Source organism: Acipenser ruthenus, chromosome 9 (genome assembly GCF_902713425.1).
Source record: "Acipenser ruthenus chromosome 9, fAciRut3.2 maternal haplotype, whole genome shotgun sequence".
NCBI classification, from domain to species: Eukaryota; Metazoa; Chordata; class Actinopteri; order Acipenseriformes; family Acipenseridae; genus Acipenser; species Acipenser ruthenus.
Window position 1 is genome coordinate 34,389,876 of NC_081197.1, and position 15,669 is coordinate 34,405,544.

The 15,669-nt window shown below is 39.3% G+C and overlaps 1 protein-coding gene across 2 annotated transcripts in view; it reads left to right on the forward strand.

Moving 5' to 3' along the window:
* LOC117405223 (interleukin-1 receptor accessory protein-like 1) overlaps positions 1–15,669 on the forward strand; it is a 512,848-nt gene that overhangs the window by 135,191 nt on the left and 361,988 nt on the right. The window lies entirely within an intron of this gene.

Below are 15,669 nucleotides of genomic sequence, written 5' to 3' on the forward strand. Positions count from 1 at the left end.
GATCCAGTCAAAACCGGCAATAAAGGCAAAATAAATGATCTGCTGTTATATGGTTTAGGTTAAGATGTACACTGTAATTTAAAAAACAAACAAACATTACAGCCCCCCCCCCCAGTTGGAGAACTACTGCTCTGTGGTACTATTTGTTGGGCAGGGAGTTTACACATGTCACAGACTATGCACTCCTCAAGTGGCTAAAAGTCAACAAAGAAAAGAACTCCAGGGTAGCACGGTGGCTTCTAACTTTACAGCCATACCGAGTTAATATAGAACACTGTAGGGGCTATAAAAATGGAAATGGAAACAGTCTATCTAAAGTACATTGTTTTTCAAAATCTTACGCTCTAACCCATGGGTTTGAGCTGAGGGAAGGGGCGTGTGGTAAAGTCTGTGGCACTATAATAAATAACGTGTATGTGAGCCTAAGAATGAAATGGGCTTTGTATCCAGAAAAGCTTTAAAAATGACAGTGCCGAAAGCATGGTATGTTATAATTGCCCATTAGAGGTCATTGTTTAACCTGCCTGCAAGATGCAAATGATTAACAATGTCAAGGTTTAAATCAGGTGTGTTCAATTGTTTTAATTGAACACAAATCCTCTCATTTAGATGCCCTATTTCAGAGGCTCTGTGTGTTTGCCTCGGGGTGAAAGCACGTAGGAAGCAGACGCAACTGAGACAGATGAAGAGAAAATAACAAGTGAAAAATCTTCTTGTCATTATACGACTGTGTGAGTAAAGCAAGCTCAGCTCACTCAGTGTGAGTCAGACTTATTTGGAGTCCTGTGTCTACTACAATTGTATATCTGTTCTGCTGTTTGTGTTGGATAAACAGCTTAGCCGTTCCAACTATTAGTTAGGGAATCTGTGTATAGTTAGCACTCCCAAGAGGAGTTAGGTGTTTGTTTGGTTATTTTGTTTTGTTTCATCATAATGTTGTAAAACAATAAACAACACATCTTTGTTTTGGGAAACAAACATCAAGTCTCCAGTATATTCTTACATCCTGCAACAAACAAAACACAGGAACAAAATACCAGTTCTACACTAACTCACTTTTTACTCACAGCACACACACCTTCTCCACTCCTAACTCTCCTACACAAACCTTCCCAAACATTAATTCCTTTGTTCCTTTTATAGGGTGTGACCCACGGTAATGACAATCAAACATTCAATTACCACCTGGCCAAATTCCACACTTTACCAATCATACCTTAATCACTCAATTAAACACAATCTCAACACCACACATCCAAACACACGTGCACCCATGTGCAGAGGCTCTGCTGTGCACACATCCTCCCCCTACTGTGTCTCACTTGCTTTACTACTGACATGCAATAGGACTGTTTTTATTATATTAGTGAACCTTTTGAATTGATTCTTACTATCTGGCCTTTTCATTTTTTTCACAAAGATTGTGCATATAGCACACTAAAATATTTTTAGTAAAAGGGAAAGCCATGGTGTGAACATAACGTAACTGCACAGTGCCGTTGATATTTTGATTGCCTGTTTGTCTGTGCACAATGGAAGAAACCCAGAGAGTGCATAATATGTAGAAGTACGGTTAACCAGCTATTTACATTTCAAAAGAAAAGTACTGTGTCAAGTAGCTGTGGGAAGTTAAATAACAAAGCACTGAAGAAAATGTATTGAACTGCATAAAGGAATGCTAAAAAAGTATAGTTACTTCAGCTTTTCTGTTGGTACAGAAAAAGGAAAGAAATACATGCGAGCAGTTCCTATTACTTGATTTTTACGAATTCTTAAAAATAATGAGTAATGAGTAATGTTATGGTTTTGAATGACATTTTTGGTAAAGCCAACCATGTCTTCATCCAACCGTTACAGTATACTACTGTTTAAACATGCATTTCCAATATCCAGGACATGAATTATAATGGTGGTATAATGACATCTAAGTTATCGTAAAAAATCACTACATTCTGGGTCATTATATAGACAATGGGACCATCAGTTGTGTGAATGCTGCTTTTAGGGGAGGGGAGTGTAGTAGAAAAAAAAAAAGCATATACCTTTTAGCCATGATTCTTCCCAAATAATCTTACCTGTACCCGTAAAAAAGCATATACCTTTTAGCCATGATTCTTCCCACAAAATTTTCATAGCAGTACAGCATGTTTAGCATAACATGCTGGGTAAACTCTACAGTACAGAGAATTACAAAGGGAGCCCCCTTTTCATTTTACATTTATAGCCACTAGCACACAGCCTCCTCCAGGCTCCTCCAATGGTTACCATACTACTTATCTGATAATATGGGATGTATCCAACAGAATGTTCAAGAACACCTTGCTATGCAAATAGATAAACACAACCCAAGCATCTCCTGGCCCAAGCACATGAAACCAATTTCAACTGTCAGTGGAATCTTATGCATAACAATTGTACCTCCATTCCCACCTTTTGCTGTTCCTTATATAAAACAAGCTACAGCAGTTAATACATTTCCTGAAACATAACTGTAAAACGTGTTCTATATAAGCTTCATCTTATTGTGTGTGCAAGGTCACCCTTATCTATATTAACTGTGCCTGCATTTAGATACATCAGCTAACCACAATTTGTGTCAGCATTCAAATGAGTATTGTGACAGAGACAGAACGAAATTTATTGGATATTTCAAACTTTTTTAACAAATAAAAAACTGAAAAATTGGGCGTGCAAAATTATTCAGCCCCCTTAAGTTAATACTTTGTAGCGCCACCTTTTGCTGCGATTACAGCTGTAAGTTGCTTGGGGTATGTCTCTATCAGTTTTGCACATCGAGAGACTGAAATTTTTGCCCATTCCTCCTTGCAAAACAGCTCGAGCTCAGTGAGGTTGGATGGAGAGCATTTGTGAACAGCAGTTTTCAGTTCTTTCCACAGATTCTCGATTGGATTCAGGTCTGGACTTTGACTTGGCCATTCTAACACCTGGATATGTTTATTTGTGAACCATTCCATTGTAGATTTTGCTTTATGTTTTGGATCATTGTCTTGTTGGAAGACAAATCTCCGTCCCAGTCTCAGGTCTTTTGCAGACTCCATCAGGTTTTCTTCCAGAATGGTCCTGTATTTGGCTCCATCCATCTTCCCATCAATTTTAACCATCTTCCCTGTCCCTGCTGAAGAAAAGCAGGCCCAAACCATGATGCTGCCACCACCATGTTTGACAGTGGGGATGGTGTGTTCAGGGTGATGAGCTGTGTTGCTTTTACGCCAAACATAACGTTTTGCATTGTTGCCAAAAAGTTCGATTTTGCTTTCATCTGACCAGAGCACCTTCTTCCACATGTTTGGTGTGTCTCCCAGGTGGCTTGTGGCAAACTGTAAACGACACTTTTTATGGATATCTTTAAGAAATGGCTTTCTTCTTGCCACTCTTCCATAAAGGCCAGATTTGTGCAGTATACGACTGATTGTTGTCCTATGGACAGAGTCTCCCACCTCAGCTGTAGATCTCTGCAGTTCATCCAGAGTGATCATGGGCCTCTTGGCTGCATCTCTGATCAGTCTTCTCCTTGTATGAGCTGAAAGTTTAGAGGGACGGCCAGGTCTTGGTAGATTTGCAGTGGTCTGATACTCCTTCCATTTCAATATTATCGCTTGCACAGTGCTCCTTGGGATGTTTAAAGCTTGGGAAATCTTTTTGTATCCAAATCCGGCTTTAAACTTCTCCACAACAGTATCTCGGACCTGCCTGGTGTGTTCCTTGTTCTTCATGATGCTCTCTGCGCTTTAAACGGACCTCTGAGACTATCACAGTGCAGGTGCATTTATATGGAGACTTGATTACACACAGGTGGATTCTATTTATCATCATTAGTCATTTAGGTCAACATTGGATCATTCAGAGATCCTCACTGAACTTCTGGAGAGAGTTTGCTGCACTGAAAGTAAAGGGGCTGAATAATTTTGCACGCCCAATTTTTCAGTTTTTTATTTGTTAAAAAAGTTTGAAATATCTAATAAATTTCGTTCCACTTCATGATTGTGTCCCACTTGTTGTTGATTCTTCACAAAAAATTACAGTTTCATTTCTTTATGTTTGAAGCCTGAAATGTGGCAAAAGGTCGCAAAGTTCAAGGGGGCCGAATACTTTCGCAAGGCACTGTATCTCTAAATCATTTAGAGATCTCTCTAAATAGCTTCCTGTTCATTTGAAGATATCTGCAAATCATTTAGAGATATCTTCAAATAACTTCCTGTTCATTTGAAGATATCTTTAAATAGACAGGAAGTCCATTGAAGACATAGAGCATTTTCACGGAAGTCATTTCCAGATATCTCGAAATAGCTTCCTGTTCATTTGAAGATATCTTAAAATGTTTGAGATATCTCTAAATGATCAGGAAGTTATTTTGAGATATCTCTAAATGATTTAGAGATATCTCTAAATGAACAGGAAGTTATTTGAAAATATCTTCAAATGATTTAGAGATACCTTTAAATGAACAGAACATTATTTAGAGATAACTCTAAATGATTTGAAGATATCTCAGTGTGGAGTAGTGGTTAGAGCTCTGGACTCTTGACCGGAGGGTTGTGGGTTCAATCCCCAGTGGGGGACACTGCTGTTGTACCCTTGAGCAAGGTACTTTAGCTAGATTGCTCCAGTAAAAACGCAACTGTATAAAATGGGTAATTGTATGTAAAAATAATGTGATATCTGTATAATGTGAAATGATGTATAATGTGATATCTTGTAACAATTGTAAGTCGCCCTGGATAAGGGCGTCTGCTAAGAAATAAATCATAATAAATCATAACTCCCTGTTCTGAAAAGTATTTCAAGATATCTCAAAAACATTTAGAGATATCTTAAAATTATTTAAAGATATCTAAAAATGCATTTTAGATATCTCATTTAAAGCTCAATTTACAGATATCAGCAAATCATTTTGAGCTATCTCTAAATGTATTTTAGATATCTTAAAATGATTTAGAGATATCTTTAAATATTTGAAGCTATCTGGAAATATTTAGAGATATCTTCAAATATTTAGAGATATCTATAAATGAATTTGAGATATCTCTAACTGATAATTTGGCTTGCCGTGCTTCAATGCAGTGTGGTATGGACATTGAAGTGGGTGAAAAAATGACATTTTGTCAATTATGACTGTGCTTCAACATAAGAACATAAGAAAAGTTTGAGAACGAAAAAAGGCCATGCAGCCCATCAAGGCCTGTCCCTTGTTAGCACATCATTTGTCCCTACTGTGGAAATGTAATACCACACCTGACTCTGCAGGAAAACAGCAGCAAGGGCATCAACTTTTGCAGGTGCAACAGGTATAAAGATTAATTAAACAGATTAAAATGTGAAGGCCTCTTGGGAGTGAATAATGTTCATAGAATTGCAAAACTGGAGATAATTATCTTTAAGCCTTCAAAAGAAGTGGCTGTCCAGCAAGGGGGTGACCATGGAAATATTTTTTTAAAGATATAACAAGCTTTAGCTTATATTCTGCCTGTCAGAGTAGACAAGTTGATTCAGCAAACTAAAAAAGTTATTTGGCCATTTCTCAATGATTAGTGCCTGTATTTTCCTTTAGGAAGTTGGTGTTTAAATCTGCAGCAAAGTTTGTCTCCAGAAAATCCCATAGAGTCATCACTTATCTTTAAGTATTTATGCACACTTTGATAAGGAAGCAGCTGCCAACCGATTGCTTACTATCAGCCATCTATTGAAGTCTGTAAGATCTTACCCATCATGATAGAAACTGATAAGTGAAATGCACTATACAAAATTAATGTTAGGAGTACCATTAACTTAAAGAAAAGCTACATGTGGATACAAAAGCAGACTATTGTCAGGCTTTAAAATTAATTACCATCTTAACTTCAGTCTTGTTTGGAAAGGAATATGAGTGGGCATACAGCGTTTAAAGAACTGTAAAATCCCCATGAGGCTGAGTAGCAGGGAGAGGGTGAAGCTGTTCGCAGCAGGAAGAGCAGATGTTTTGGGAATTGCAAGTAAACTTGGTTGGCACATGTAATAATCTAGCTGCACCAGGCTTAAACCAGAGCAAATGTTCCTGGAGCTGTAGATAGATGCTTTCATGCAATACCTGCTAGTTAGTGTGCACGGCAAAATGAATACTGTTGAAGACAATGGTTAGCTATAGCACAGACCAACTGAGAAGCCAGTTGAAATTCTCAAGAACCTTTTCAATCAGTAAACAAAGTTTAAACACCAGTTTAAATAGATGTAGAATGTGTACCTGAACGTAATACAGAAATGTTTATAAAGGCTTAGGAACTCTTTGATATTCTGCTCATTTGTGAAGTCACTTTTAAAACTAAACTGGTGTTTATATAGGTGCAGAATAGTTAGCTGACCTCTGTGCCTAAAAGAGTCCGACAAAAAGTTGCACAGCGGCCAGCTCATTAAAAAGGGTAAGAAAGGCAAGACACAATTGGGTGATTCACATTGTAGTAGATTCTGAAGTCTCTGTAGTGTTAGCTCACTTTTAAATTAATGTATTTTAGAAGAGGAATTAATGCTCCAGTGAGCAAGGGCCTCGGGCAAGGAATGTAGCTGGCATGGGAGTTTAAAGAGACAGATCAAATGACAAATCACCAACAGTGCTTGAAGTGAGCATCTCTTTGGGTTAATTTCTATTAAAAAAAGAGTTTGGATGTTTTACATTTCTTTCCAAGGATTTAGTTTTGAGAAGGCAATAGCCAGTTTGTTGTAAAAAGCAAGCTTGTGTATGAATAATACATCAACATAATTAATATTGGTCATAAATAGACTTGTTACTATTCAATTTAATTTTTTTGCCAAATCGACGATTAATATCGACGTTTATTTTTGAAAGAATTTACCAGGTTTTTTTTCGATCTTTATTTTTCAATTCAATCAGACCATGGGTGAAATCAACCTTTATGACTTTTTATGCCATTGAGAAACGTCTCATTTAGAGAAACCCCTTTATCATATTCAACATGCAACGAAACCATGGTTACCAACATTCTAATTGAAATAACATTTGGTCACAGCGATGCTATACCTTGTAAAGCTAAAGTTCCTACACAAATTAAAAAATTGTCTCAAATAAACCGTAGAAAATGCAGCATATAAAATGTATTACATGTACTTTTATAACATACATTTACAAGTAGAAATAATATGCACAGAACAAAACATTAGATAGTTGAACAGAACTAACTTGCACTTATTATTCTGAGCTCCGTCCCTCCAGTCACTGGAAGGCAAGGCAGACGGGCCCGCTTCGTCCTGCTGCGGAGACTTCATCCATCGATCAGGGTTTGTGCACAATATTCATTAAGTGTTTTCCTCTTGCGCACCATTTTCAAATCAAACTAGTAACTGTCACTGTATATACCTATAATAGCAAAAGCTTACCCGTACCTTAACCCGCTAATTTCAAAGTAGGCGCTTTGAATAACAGTCGCTGTAGCTGGCAAATTAAAGTGCACAGTCGGTCTTTGATTGACAGTCATTTAAACGAATGAGACTATTCTAGCGCTGCTTCAGCCAACGAGATCTGAAACGACTGACAGTGAAACTACACTAGTCTATAAGGGACCACTGAGTTGACTGACAGCGACCCCTAGCCATTCAGAGCAGAACGGAGACGGGACAGACAGCAAGTATAAAAACTACACGACCAGACTAGAGATGGTTTCTTCATTATTATTTTTGGTAAGAAAAAAAAAATAGCAAGTGGTTTTACCGACATTTATCCTATATAAATTTATTTCAGTCAAACTCATATTTTTGGGGAATTCAACGTTTAACAAGCTTTACTGATTAAAATCGAAAAGTAGCAAGCCCAGTCATAAAGTAAAGTGAATATAAATTTGAATTAAATTTACTGTTTCAGCAGTTCACATTAATATTAGTTCAGCTTAAGCCTGTATTTCACAAACAAATGTGTTAAAATAATTTTTAAATGCAAGTTTTTTTTTTCTTTCTTTCTTATGCCTGCAAATAAAATTCAAAGCCTCTTGTATTTTTCCCTGGTGGCACTTATTTTTGCTGATGCAGCCAGAATGAACTCACAGGTATTACTGGTTTCCCCAGAGGCCTTGCCCAGTAAGGGGAATGAATTACTTAGAAAGCTTTATTATACCATCAGTCCATTATAGTTATTCACTGTCCTGTAAGTTAACAATGCTGGAAAATAATAAGTTGCTACTGTACCTGATAGTATTGAGGTTTTGAATTTGAAGTACAGTACGAAGGTTTCTAAGCTTAGCCACATGCTGTTAGGATTTCTAGTTTCTGAATGCTGGAATTAAACAAAATCTGGGAAGGCATCCATTGCCTCCATGTTTTTACTGTGTTGGTGGTTCTAATTGATGGCCACTTGAGCACTGTCCACATAGAGAAATGGAGAGGTAACCCCTCATAGGCTTAAGCCACCAGGGTCAGCTTCCAGGAAAATAACCACTCACCATTAAGTTGCATTAGCTACACATTGTCCATCACATCTATAATAACCACTTCTCAGGCCTGGGCATGTGTATCAAACAAGACAGGATCTCAATTTAAGGAGCTTGTCCCAAGGAATACATCTCTTAACAGCAGAATTTCGACAGAACACCATTGCAACGTACAGTAAAAGTTGTATGTCGTATGTCCACATTATTCTTTAGGGATAGGGAGTCCACTCACTGGGTTAGAAGTGGGATATATGACAGAAGTCACACCTGGCTGTACTGTAATCCAACCTACATAAGCAGTGGTTAGTAGAACTATAATAATTGTAAGGCAAGCAGTCTAGCAAACAACAAAGATAATGCTTTCATCAGTCTGACTACTTGACTACTATACATTACTTTTACAGTAGAACGTATGTAAGTGATGACAGGGTGTTTTTTGTGATATAAAGGTTATTATACTTGTGGTGCTATTTTGTGGTGTTTGCAATTATTCTGGGTGGGTCCGGGTGTCTATAGATCCCATATTGAGTTATTGTCGTTTCTCTCTAACTCTGCATTTACCTGTCTTTGAACTGCTTTGATTTTGTCTGGAGAATCCTGTGAGCCAGGACTGAACAGCCTACCTTATTCCAATGCGACTCTGCTAGCCCCACATTCTCTATACATATTTAAACAGAAAAAATATTTGGGGTTCACGCAGTTGAAAGGTAACATTGTCACATGATTTAAATGGAATGCAAGGTTGCTTGTTCCAGCCCTTTCCCAAAAACTCAAAGCCAGGTGAAGGCAGATTTTGAGAAACATGGTGGAACTCAATAAAGAAGCACCCAAATGCTATTTTAACCCATTAAATAGCTAGGGAAATGTTTTAAAAACGTGATTAAAATGACATTAAAATCTTTCCTGACCCTAAATTCTAAAGAGTGTGAGCTTCCCTTAATCAGCATCCTGTTTCTGCCTAGGGGTAGGTTTATGTGGGAGTCATTTTTGGGGACATGTGAACGAGTGGTTGCCGTGCGCAGGTGTGGTGACGTCACGGAACAGGAACACAAAACCAAAACAAGGAATGGCGGTGCAAAACTGAAACGCTACGGTGTTCAGCACTTCATAAAAATATAAACAAAACAAATCATGAACACAAATAATATGATCAGGCTGGGCAGTAGCCTTCACTGACCCTAGATTACTTGCTTTTAGTTTCGTTTCTCTCCTCTCACTCTCCCGTTCCTCCTCCGAACACCCTCACCCTGAGCGCAGACAGCTCCAGGCTTTTATATTCTGGCCGAGGGGTTAACTAGCTATTAATTAATTATCTTATTACCCCTCGGCCATAGTCTGCACGAGTTTAATAAGGATGCGTGACTGTAAGCTAGTTAAATAATCAGTAGCTGATAAGTCACACATCCTCACAAGGTTTTAATAATCAAAAACACAAAACAATAACAAATAATGGTGGCGGCTTTCGGCGTCATATAAACATAATAATATAAATAAATAACAAACAAAGGGGTGGGACACTCCGCCACAGGACAACATACATTTGAAAGCCATAAACTTTAGGTAGTTGCTAAGTGCCTATGTTACTGTGTTGCTAGTTCCCAAAACAGAGCTAAAGCCTGACCCAAATGTGAGGCAATCATGCTAAGTGCTGAAAAAAACAACACATTAGGAAAGTAGGGCTACATCATTTATTTCTATTTCAAAGATTCAGAGCTTGTTTTGAGGTCATCATTGCTGCTTTATTAAGCCATCCGTCACCTTTTCCCATCTGCAGTGTTCCTAAAATTGATTTTGTGCCTACCCCTGTATATGTCATTTCAGTAGCTATTTGTATTAGATTATTAGATTGATTGAAGAAAATATTTTACTGCTTCTGTGTAGTCAAATAGACTGGGATGGTTATGTCTGACCTGTGTTCAGACAAAGATCCATAGCTTTCATGGTACTGTGGTTTATTGGTTAAGGATATAGATACAAAACCCTGTTTAGTCTGCAGAAATATCTGGTCTTCGAAATGGCCATTGGTAATCTCAAATCTCGATGAACACAAGATTGTGTTAAGTTTTAAGAGATGTATTTTTATATTTAATTTTAAAATCGCACAATATTGCGAAAGGCGCATAGAGCTTATTATCAGTAATCATTTGTCATTGAGTTTTGAGCCGTTGACCCTCATATTGCATTTTGTTTTTCTCCAGTGCCAAAGGCATACATTTTGCATTAGGTTTTGACATGTCATGGATCATTTTGTTCAACTCAACATCCTCTGCTCAAATGTTAAAATGATAATATGTATCATGTGAACATATAACAGTTGTAATGATTATTCTGTCCTTTTTTTTATATATTATCATACACAAATCCATAAATAGCTGTGTTTTTAAGTACATTTAAATGTAAATACCTCTCTCTTGAACCTGTTATAATCATTGTTTTTGTATTAGTTTATTTTTTATTTTTTATTTAGTGATGTTAATAAAGGGGGTGGGGGTAATAAATCATCCCAGGAGTCAAAGAGCAGGCATATTTAGAGCTGATGTTTACACCATAAAGAAAAAAATATAGAGATACATGTAATGGTTTAGTCTAACGCAAGGATTACGTGATGTTATAGGTGCTGTTTGTAGTATGCAGGAGTCATATAGAAACCATGTTCCACAGCAGAGCTAATTGATTCAGTTGTAAAATGTTTACGATTATGTATTAAAAAAGCTACATTTCCATTTCCTCATCACCTCAGTTAATATTGTATCCACATATAAACAGAATTTGTTTCAAAACACTCAGCAGTAATAGGTAAAGTAGTCCAAGATTTGAGTCAATCAGGGCCAGTAAAACCAGACAATAGTCAAATTCACCACCTTTTTAAAGTTTGTCTTGATGACAAAGATTACAGCTGACATTGGCTACAACCCAGCTTGGGTTAAAATCTAGCATTTGTCTATTTACTGTAATGCATGCTTTGTCCTCAAAGTCACTTCACCTTACTTACTCTTGTTATCCTTTCACTGTTTGTTAGTAGGAGAAGATAGAATATCCCATCATGAGTTCACTGGAAAGCAATTTCTCTTCATCAAGAAACCCTTTTAACTGGGAAGATGTCCTTCCTATTGGTAATGTGATTATTCCTCCAGAGGGAAGCGTTCTTCTTTAAAGGGCAGCCTGTGAACCCAACAGGGAATAAAACTATTCTCTGTAAAATGGCAGGTGTATTAAGTTAAGGCGTGAAAACAGACAAGAGACGCAAACCCCATGCATACTGATAACATTGGGAGGCAATTCTTTTGAAACAACGCTGTATTTCTTGAATGGCGGCTGAGAAGCGGCAGTGCTGTTTTCTAGCCTCGTCCATTTTGTGTCTCGGTTTCTGGTCCGCATTCACGCGATGTGCCAAACAGAGTTGTATTTTTGTTTTGGGGATTTTTTTTTCCTAAAAAATAAAATAAAATAAAAATGAAATACTGTTCCTGTCTTCAAACCTGCTATAGTTGTTTTAGTGTGCCGCGCCTTGTACCTCCGGCTCGGCAGCTTATAGCACATTAACCCAGTGCATAGCATTTTGGGCATTTTTCAGTGGTACATAGCACTCCTGTGCATAGTACCCCGTACATCCAGCGGTACTCCATGCACGGTGTGCCTCGGTGCCCTGTGCATTACCCAGTGCATAGCACTCCCGTGCATAGCTCCGGTACACATAACACTCCCGTGCATCCCCATGCACTTCCTCAGTGTCCCCGTGCCCGGTACACCTCGGTACTTTGTACTCCCGTACATAACATCAGTGTCTTACCCTGTGCTCGGTACAGGTGCATAGCACTCCCGTGCAGAGCACCCCGCACATTTATCCATCTGTACACACCTTCACCACCATGTCGTTCAACGATTGTGTGAGATGTGGAGCCAGCTTCCCTCCAGAGGATGGTTACAATTTGTGCGTCCAATGCCTGGGGGAGCGCTGGCAGATCCCACCTTTTGTGCTGCGTGTGTGAGGTTTCAGAAGATGTCTAGGGCTAAGAGGGCAGACAGTGCTGAAGGTCGTTCCATCTCCTCTTGCTCTCTGTGGCCTTTGCTGACACTCCCAAAGAGCCCCTCGCATGAGCCATCGGCAAGCCGCAGTGCTCAGTCTGTGTCTCGCTCTCCAGAGCGCAAGACTAAGAAAGCGAAGAAGTGCAGGCACTTGCCCAATGCAGATGTGGAAGAGATGCTGCAGCGGTCTCACCATGCGAGGGAGTCGTCAAAGCAGCTCCGCGACCCACACATACCCAGCACCAGGGGCAACAGCAAAGCTGCACCACAGACCATTGTGCGCACTGTCCCGGTGGCTGCTCCACCTGGGCCAAGCAGACAGTACCCCCGCAACTGACCCTCGGCAGCAGGGACCTTCTCAGTCAGGCTCAGGGCCATCTGTGGCACCCGGACCCCGGGTCACTCCAGCTGTGGGTCTGGCCCCTGAACAAGAGCGTCTGAGTGCCCTCGGACTCTCAGACTCCGTTATAGCCACACTACAGAATGCTAGAGCCTCTTCAACAAGGTCTCAGTATTCTTATAAATGGAGGATTTCCCAGGAGTGGTGCTTGGTGAGAGACTTTGACCCCGACTTTGTGTGTTATGGGTAGCATACTCAAGGTCAGGCACTTTCCAAGCAGCGATTGTCGCATTGGATAGTGGATACGATCCAGCTGGCTTATGAGCTGACTAACCTACCCTCTCCAAGTGATGTTACAGCTCACTCCACTAGAGGGACTATGACGTCTTGGGCAGTGTTTCATGGGGTATCCCTACCTGACATATGTAACACTGCGGCATGGACCACACCGCACACGTTTATAAAGTTTTACCGACTGAATATGGCTACTTCAGCGGCGCGTTCTGTCCTTGATGCAGCTTGCCATCTTGCGCAGCAGCTTTCCAGTTAGGCTCGCGCAAGGGCAAGGCTGCTTTGGCTCACTGCGACAGCTTGGGTATACATTTCCCAACTCGTAATAGCTGACACTTCGAGATTGAAAGGGAACGTTAGGTTACTTACCATAACCCTGGTTCCCTGAAAAAGAAATGTCAACCATTAAATTTGCGAGGTCGCTAGCTCGCCTTCATTGCCATACGGAATGAAATGGCGAAGGTTGCTGTGTGAAGTAGCGTCTTGTTCCAGAATGCAACTGACACGTGGTCACACCGGGCCTATCAGGCAGCTTTTTAAATATGTGCTCAGGTCATGTGACATGAGGGTCTTTGCTCAACTCGTAATGGTTGACATTTATTTTTCAGGGAACCAGGGTTATGGTAAGTAACCTAACGTATATTGCTTTGCAGCCTTTGTCAAGTGACTGAGGTGGAGTAGTATACTTCTTGTTTTACTCTCTAACTAAATCAATGAATTAAACAGTACCACTAGTTATTATTATGTGTATTATATTACTTCTAGTATGCTATGGTACCGACCCATGGTTTCCCATTATAAACTGCCTTGTAATCCAGCCATGTAATGCTTATTCAGAATGTATTACCATATTTCCAGCACTGCCTCTGTTTTTGACTTACCTTTGCTCAGTTTATTTGAATTTAACTCCACAAGTGTACTGTCAGATATTGCTGGCATTTTGTTTTACTGTCATTTTAAAAAACTGTATTGCTTTAGTACTGTAATCTATTAAAGATGGCTTGTATCACCTATTGTAAGGAGAGTAATCGAAAAGGATGGGGTGTCAGGTTACTAAAGCATGCGACTTTCACTCTTGTGGTTTGTGATCTCTTGGAATCCCCCACTCGTGTTTCACTGGTTTCACTACAAGTTGTCTTCTCTTTTGTTATTTGATAATAGTACTAGTAATGTTGCTGTAGTATTTGGTATCCAGTTCAAGTGTTTTATAAACATTATATACTTCTGTGACAAAGTGGCTGAGTGGGAACAGGTGCAGAAGTGATGCAGTGCAGTAATTAAGCAGACAGAGCCTTGTAATCCAGTTTGGAAAGTGCGCTTTATTTTTATCCAGGTCTGGTGACCAATAAACAATAATCCCCTGGCAATACACAGCAGTGTGTACTGCACGGGGTAGACAATAAAGGGCTTCTAGACCCTAAACAATAAACAATATGTATCTGCCCCACAATAATACCGACATGGTCACCAGTCCTGGTTGCATGCAGTAGTGCTCGTGGTGGGTGATACAGTTTATTTTGTGACAGTAGTGCAGTGTTGTTCCGGCTAGTGCTGGCCCTAGGCGACAGCTCCGGAATCGTGTTAGCCATCTAGTGATTTACAAACAAGATGAATTACACAAAGACAAACAAACAAAACACTCACGATAATGAAACAGTGGTTACAGGGTCTCTCACAGTCCTTCTCAGTTCATAAACACAAACCAAAACGAAGGAACAGATTGCGATTCTCTGCCCCCTTTTATGCCATCACACATGACCCCTTGGTAAACGAGTGCAACCGCCTCTCCAGTCAGCGGCTGCCATGTCATTTCCCTTTCGGGTAAATGCGTTCTTGCAACGGAGTCTCGCCTTCATGCAGACCTGGCTGAATTCCCGACCCTGGGAAAGAACTGTCAGATCAGCCCGTCCAAAGACCTCTGTTCTTGCTGCTTAGTGCCCTCACAGGTCTGGAGGGAGATTTACAACCAAGAATCATTGTATTTCTGTCACAACTTCCCATAAACATGGAAACTGAATTTGATTACAATTAAGAATTTTTAGTCTTTGACACTGAAAAGAGCTGAATGTTCTAGTTAACTCTAACATAAGCTGTATTGATGTTGCCTTGGTTACATGCTTAAGTAAAGGAAGGTCCTTACTTATATTGCTGAGAGCCTATCTATAATTTGCAGCAAAGCATTTCCACTGGTTACTGTTAAATGTTATTTCATATATATGTTATTATATCTGCTCAAAGATTTTCCTAAAATGTTTCCCAGGGATTGTTTATAGATATTACACGAATAAATATATTATTTATTTAGTCCATCGTGTGGTGTTCAATGACATTTGCAGATTGCCTCTATAAACGTAAATGTTAAAGGGTAAAATCAATTGCAAGTACAGTAGATATCCGATTTATTTTAAGTTATCCATAACTACTTTCTAGATAACAAATATTTTTAATAAAAACCTACAGTAAATGCTATTAAAGTAGATAAATAACAAGTGTATTGCTAAAATACTGATATTTTGTGTAACCTAGACCTATGGTACCTCATATTCCATTATGAGCATTTTTCCTAAGGCAAGATTGAACTGT